This window comes from Artemia sp. Qi Xiang Cuo, chromosome 13 (genome assembly GCF_049724085.1).
Source record: "Artemia sp. Qi Xiang Cuo chromosome 13, ASM4972408v1, whole genome shotgun sequence".
Classification (NCBI taxonomy): Eukaryota; Metazoa; Arthropoda; class Branchiopoda; order Anostraca; family Artemiidae; genus Artemia; species Artemia sp. Qi Xiang Cuo.
Genome location: NC_142806.1, coordinates 50,141,711 through 50,149,445, shown reverse-complemented (window position 1 = coordinate 50,149,445; position 7,735 = coordinate 50,141,711).

The window sequence follows — 7,735 nt, the reverse complement described above, 5'->3', positions numbered from 1 at the left end:
TCATCAAACAGAATATTAGGCACGCTGCTCTGGAATTGTATGGAAAGCTAAACGAATGGAGAAATAGGAATAAACTGCCGCATACACAGTCACCCAGTCAATGCAAAGGGAAAAGTCAATCATCATACAAGAGTGTTCAAGTGAAAGTCATCAAGCCTGAAACTCAAGATAAATTTGGTTTTACGAATTGGACTGGACGGGTAGCTACTGTAGCACGTTGGTTCATAGACTTTTTTTTATCCTGTTACTGGACTGAATTGGTAGCTACTGTTTTACGGTGGTTCAAAGACTTCTTTCCATCCGATCACTGGTTTGAGCTGGCAGACGTAAAGACAAAGCAGGTATTAGTAATGGTCTTGAGGATAATCAAAGCCAAGTTTCATTAGAACAACCCTTGAAAAATTTACCTATTATAAATTACCTGTTATAAAATTTTGTGTTAGTAGTGTGTCGATATAATAAAATAAGACTTATTTATAAAAACAACATGATTTTTCTAATTGAATAGGGTGAACAGTGTCATTGAAATACGTGTACTAGAAGTTAGTGTTTTTCGAGAAACAGCTTATATGTTCACGAGCTTCACATATAGTAACTTGATACCCTTGGTATATCGTGTTGAATATGATGAATTAACTGATATCCTGAATTAACTGAGTCGGGCAAAGCAACACTTTTGTATTGTTTGTTTGCTATCGATTAAAAAAAAAAGAATTGACAAAAAACTTTTTAAAATGGTCAAATAAGATATCTTCTAAAAAAAGAGAAAAAAAGAAGAAAAAAAGACGACCCTTTTCTTGAAGATAGTCTCAAAACTAGTCACTCCTGAAGATGAACATACTTTATCATGCTTGCTTAAAATTCACTCTCCGTAATAAGGAGAAATCTCCTAGCACTGAAACTTTGAAGTATACAAGCACCTGGGCTGTAAAGGTCTAACATTTCATGATTAACGTCCCCTTGACGGTAGGTAGCTGCCAACCAAATTTAAGTGAATAATAAGCTCTAGGGTAGGGGGCATGGGCGCCCATATGGGGGGGGGCTCCTGCCCCCCTGGCTGAATGATGCTGCCTTATTTTTATATTTTTGTTCAGAAATTTATATTATATAGCATTAAAAGTGCCAATTAGATGAGGTTTGCCCCCCTAGAATTCAGCTTATGGGCGCCCATGGTAGGGGGTGGTATGTAGGGCTAACCAACGGTAGACAAGTTTGAAAGTCTATCTGCTTTGCCCCCCTGGTCAAACTTTAGTTGTCAAATAAGTCTCAAAGGGATATGAGCATTTTAGTATAAAGACCAGAGAAGAGAAGCAGTGAACCTGAAAATCACCATCTTCTCTTTCGTCTATCGTCTCTTTGGAAAAATGCTTCTATCTAATAAACTTCAAACTGATTCGTGACAAAAAGCCAGTCCACCTTTCTGCTGGAAAACCGGTGGTGAGGGATGGTTTTGCACCTCCAATTATCCTCACTAAAACAGTTTTAATGATTCTGGTTCAAAGAAGATGTTACATACCGATCAATTAGGAAGCTGGTGTTGAAGGAGACACGGACCTGTTTTGGTCCTTCAATTATCCAGATTGAAAATCCTTGCCTGACTTTGGTTCAAACAAGGAGCAACATGCTTATGTTTGTAGACAGATATATAGATAGATATTTTTTTTGGCAAAAGAACTATCACAAACCCTAATGGACCGAATTCGCATTTCTTAGTAAAAAAAAATACAATAATACAATAACAACACATAGTTACCACTGTAACGAAAACAACACCAGCTGGAAAGCTGGTGAAGGGAGGGCCTCTGTTTAGTTTAGTTCACCAGTCATGTCAATCAAAATCTATTATGCGATTTTGGTTCAAGTAAGGTGCAACATGCCGAATTTCTGCTCGGAATATGGTAGCGGGCAGGGTAGGGGGATGTTGAAGTAGGTCAGGGACAAATTTTGCGCCTCCAGCTTGATTTTAAAACAGGTAAGCACTTCGTTAGGTTTGTGCGTATTGATTAACTCGTTTCTTCTATTGTATACTACAACAAGAAAGTTGTCAACTCATCTATCTTTTCAAAACGTTGTATCTAATAATACGTATTCTATAAAAAAAATTGATGTACTTTTACTCTAATCAGCTCAGTCCTCATTTCTTGCCACATGCCAACTTTCTAATCAGGGGCGTCGTTTGGAGGGGGGGGCAAGGGGGGTAGTTGTCCCCCCCCAATAGTGTGGAGAAAAAATATTATATATCCCATGCCCCTTGACTATCCAGATATGGACCAGTCTTGCCCCCCCCCTATGAAAGTGCTGGAGATTCGCCCCTGTTTTTAAAATTAATAATAGGAAAGCAGCAAAGGTTAGGCTCTTAATTCTTTAGTAGCGAAGATATAAAAATTTTAGGAGGCACATTTGATAACAGACAACGATAACTTAAACACTAATTGGTAGCACTTTCGTACCTGTGGGAAAGTAGCCTACTCCCTTTTCCGATTTCTAAAATATTAATTTAAAGTACCAAGAACATATATCAACGATGGGGCCATGAGCCGTCACACGCACTTTTAGGTTAATTCTAACATGAACTAAAACCATTGCCCGGTTGAATAGAGCTTTCCAATCGAAAGCAAAAACATGGTCCAAAGAAACGAAAGCACACCAGAACAACTTCAGATAGTCTTCTGTGACATAGATCATAATCTCCACTTCAGCTGAAAACAGTGCCCCAGACAAGAACTAAACACAAATTTTCAATGCGTAACGTCATATTCATCAATCCAATCAGAAATTTACAAATCCCATAGAAAATGCAGGGGACTCTGTCGCAACAAACTTACAGGAAAAAAAACAGGACAAAACCAAAGTACCGTTTTAAAAATACAAAGAAGGTATTTACATGAACATGTTTTGAAACTAAGGGAGGAAATTATGGCATTTTAAGGGACAATCAACCCCCCTCCTCTGTATACGTGTTTGACTCTCTTTAACTCCAGGATTACATTAGAAATGAGCTGCGGAGATTATTACGGGACCAGTACAGCTACTGCGTTATTATCATACAGAGGACTAATGCCTTGACCTTTTTTAGCGTTTCACTATGGAAGGAATTGAGCGACCCGTGTCTATTTTGAGAATCAAGGCCAAGTTCGTCATCCTTTTTCCATTTTAAATTCAAATCTTAAATAAAAATTCAAATAAGGCCTTTTAAATTGCTAAATCTAACACTATCTGCAATATAAAGATTTTTAGTCATTGTACGCTGGGTAAATCTTTGGTAAAAGGCCTTTCAGCGTTTTCCTGTTTACTAATCTTCATAGAATTCAAAATTGTAATCTTACCGCATACTTTCTTTGGTATCTTCCACTTTAACATCTATCTATTCTACACAACCGTCTCCTCTGCCCAACTTCAATTAATTGTAACACATCACCTGCTCTAACTTTCCTACGATTTTGTTCCCACCTTATCTTCAATATACTGTACTTGTTCTCAAGGACCTCCTTTCACCTATCAGCCTTGGGACCTTTCCATTTACATATAAACTCTCACTCTCTTCCAACTTCAAGACGGAAAATATGTACATTATGTAGTTTGATTTTGGGCAGTCTGGAATGGGCCTTCTAGGTTAGCAGCATCAGTGCCCCTAACAAAAAAAGAAAAAAAGATCTAGAAAGTCCTTAGTGGTAATCTCTACAAAATGTTACTGAGATGTATTTGAACATAGATAATAAGAATTATTATCACTGGTTCGATGGGCATGTGAAAAGTCAGAAATTCGGAGACTAGGTGTGCCGTCTGAGTTAGGCTCGTCACTCAAGTCAAAAAACACACCTTGTAAACTGAAAAAAAATATACAGAAGCTTAGAAACGCCCAAGAAGATAGGTCAGCTAAGGAGGGGGGGGGCTTAGACACAACCACAGTTCTGTATTAAGGAGATACACGCTTGTTTTGTGCAGTTTTCAATGAGCTTTGCGGGATAACATAGTATCCAATCAATTTTGCATCAGATAATTATCTTCTCACTGAAACACTCTCTTTCAAAAAGCCAGATTGGCTTTTCCTGAATTATTTCCGACAGGTCTATATAAAATACATAATTTTTGATCTCAGGCCTCGAAGTGATTATAATTATATTAAATATATATTATATAATTATATGTTCTACATGAATACAACACCTTATGATCCTTGGTATACATTCGGAGATACGGGAGTTCTGTTTTACTTCTTCTTTAAAATATAAATGTATAGATACTATAAATAAATAATTCCTATTGAAACTCTAAAAGATTCCTGGAAATTCTGCCCACTTCCAGTAAACTTCTTCTGTTTCACAATCCCATGTCGGAAAAAGAAAATATGAAATTATCATTTCTAATTACGACATTCAGCTGATCACAATTAAGAAAAAGAAATCAGTAGCGTTGCTCCTCAGCACCATTACACAAACTTATGGAGCGTTACATCATGTGACAGTCCTTGGCTTTTCATTAATAATCTAATTATTAATGAAAATCTAATTAATAAACTAAGTACCTGTCTAAGACAGACGAAGACTAAAATCGACAGAATGAGCAGATAAAAACTAAAAGCAGCGAGATTGTTTTCTTTGGTCCCTATGGGAGTGGTTCCCGAGTGTTGAACTTTAGAGCAGAATTCCTATCTTGATGTTCCTCCTCAACTCCATAAAAAATTCAAATAAACATTTCTGAACTATGGAAACAAAAGTTATAGGTTCTTCATGAGGATAATATACCGACTTACAATACATAGTCTTTCAAGTGATTTCCTGGCAAACATATCACCCCATTGCTAGACTATTTACTCTTTTACATATCCTGGCAACCTTCTGACTTTGTCTGTTCTCAGAGGTTAATTCTGTATTAAAAGGAAACAATGGGAGAAAAAAATAATAATAAAATAATCGCAGAAAACAACTTTCATTTGAGTTTTGAATAATCAAAAAATCGAATAAATTGTGGCAGGCGTAAAAGAGGGGATTAACTTGCATTGTGTAGTAATTAAATATGCACAAATTTAAAGTGAAAGAATTTCGCAGATTCTTTTACGTTATTTTACATGGACAATCATCATAAGACTAAGCTGTTTTCTAACTTAAAAAGTGCATGAAAAATAAAATAAAATCTAAAACTGTTTATTTTTAAAAAGTCTAGGCCTATGGAAAAGAACAATACTAGAAATACATGCGAATGAAATTTTAAATTTAAACTAAAAACAAGAATTAGAATGAATTGAAATTAGCAAAAGATTTGGAAAAAAGACAAATCTGAAAATAAAGCATTAAAATAGCTAATATCTCAAAACCTACAAACTAACAATTTTGCACGGTGATCAACAAAATATTTCATTAGGATTGTAAAATAGTAGCAATTAATTGCAAAATCTATACTGCTGTTAAAACCAAGGCTTAGGGACACATTTCATGGATAGAAAATAAACCTCATGAGAGGTGGGGGGGGGGGACAGACTTTCTTCGGGCAGTCAAACACTAATATGTAAAAATCCTGGTTATTTTACTTTAGCTTTCTCGACTTTGCTATAATCTTTGCGTGGTAGGTGTAAAAAACCCTAATAAAGTTACACTAAAAATTATTTTCAGACACGGAGAGGGCTGCACACACGGAGAGGACACAAAATTAAATATTTAATAGCCTAAGGACCCGACAACCTTGTTGTCAGAAAGAATTTTTACTTGAGCGCACATATTCTTTTCCACAAGTTTCTTAATAGGTTGTAATTATTACCGGACATAATTACCACATTGTCGATTGCTAAGTGGAAAGTGACCGAAGGGAGCGTCCCTGCAGCCAAGGCCGTACCCAGAGGGGGGGGGGGTTCAACCACTCCGGAAATGTTTTTTTACTCGTAAAAACGTAACAAAAAGTGATATAAACAAAATTTTTTTGTATTTTTTTTGGTTTTGTGTAGACCCCCCCCCCAAAAAAAAATCTTTGAGTAAAACCCCTCCGAAAAAAAAATCCTGGGTACGGCCTTGCCTGCAGCTAAAATGGGAATTAGAACTTGTTTTGAGGGCACTGTTTTTTCAAAGGTAGAGTAATACAAGGAAATAATTTCCCTTCTATGTGCAGAAAAGTCAAGTATGGTGCATCTAGCTCAAAACTGTGGAAATCTATACATCAGTCACCCAAATTAATCACTTGCTATTATCTTCATCATAGGATAGCAGAATTGAATCCCCCTTCAACTGCCCATTGTTTAAGAAGGACCACTCGTTTGGCCACATACCGTCCACAGGCGTTAGTTATATGCTGAGTCATGTCTAAATGACTACTCCCCACAGTGAATACGGCGTTTGAGCTCACGTTAGCTGGGGATATTCAGGCTTCAAAATATGGTTCAATACCGAAAATTGCGATGCGACCAGTAACAGACACTGTTCTGATGAAAAAGGGGCCAGTTTGGTAGTCCCCTCCCCTCTTTACTTATAATAATAAGAACATATCGCGTTTTTTGGTTAACGAATATTTTTGAACGCTAATTATAACATATTTAAATCCTTAATGTTAATATGGGTTCTCGAATGTATCTTAAGCCTATAAAAAAACTTATGAGATAAAAGTTTTTGAAACTATGTTATTAAAAATTAATTCGTTACTTTTAGGCAGGATTTTGTGAAATCCATTAACACCTGTGGATGAAATAGCAGTTGAGGCGGCTTCGAAATGTGCAGATCCGTAATGTGCGAAATGTGCATCATCCGTAAAATCAGATACATGCACATGAATTTATTGAGGGTTGGAAGGGGGGGGGGTCACACAAATAAAACTTCAACAACCAGTAAATCAAAAGGGAATGCATCAGAAAATATACATTATAATTACATATATTATATATGAACTATTACATATAGTTAATATATATTATATAATATATATGATAGTTACTATATAGTTCACAAAGAGGGGAGATAAAAGCCAGAGGTCCTTTATTAGAATGAATGAGAATAGGCCAATTTCGTCCGATACAGGTTAAGAGGATAAAGTAGGAGCGCTAACTAGTAGGTTAATATGAGGCGGCCAGAACCACTTGCTGGAACAGTTGCATGACCAATTTGCCATGAAACGTATAATTGCTCACTGATAAAAGCTGAGATCAACTAACCCAGTGGCGTCATTTGGGGACGGGAGAGGGGCCTCGATCTTTCGCACCCCTTTCCCTAATTTTGAAAAATACCTGCCCCCTCGATATTTTGCCCCCCCCCCTCCCCAGTTTTGAAAAATACTTATTCTGTTTTTTTTAACCTTTTTTGATATCTTCATTGAAAAACTGAAAAAAATGACAAATTTACCCCCTCACGCTACAAATTGAAAAATACATTTTACCCCCCACAATATATTCTAGTGAACTGACGCCACTGATTAAACCAAAAGAGACTTCAGTTAAAGCAGGAGTCATAATTTAGTATATGAACGCAAGCATTATGATTCAGCCACGTCGAGGCAGTTGGGGCGCTACTGATTTGAATTAGATTACCTAAGCTTTCTTTATTTTGCCGCTGAAACATCCAAATATTAAAACCGATTAAAACATTATAAATATAAAAATAATATAAAATAATATATATATATATATATATATATATATATATATATATATATATATATATATATATATATATATATATATTTTTATATATATATATATATATATATTATATATATATATATATATATATATATATATATATATATATATATATATATA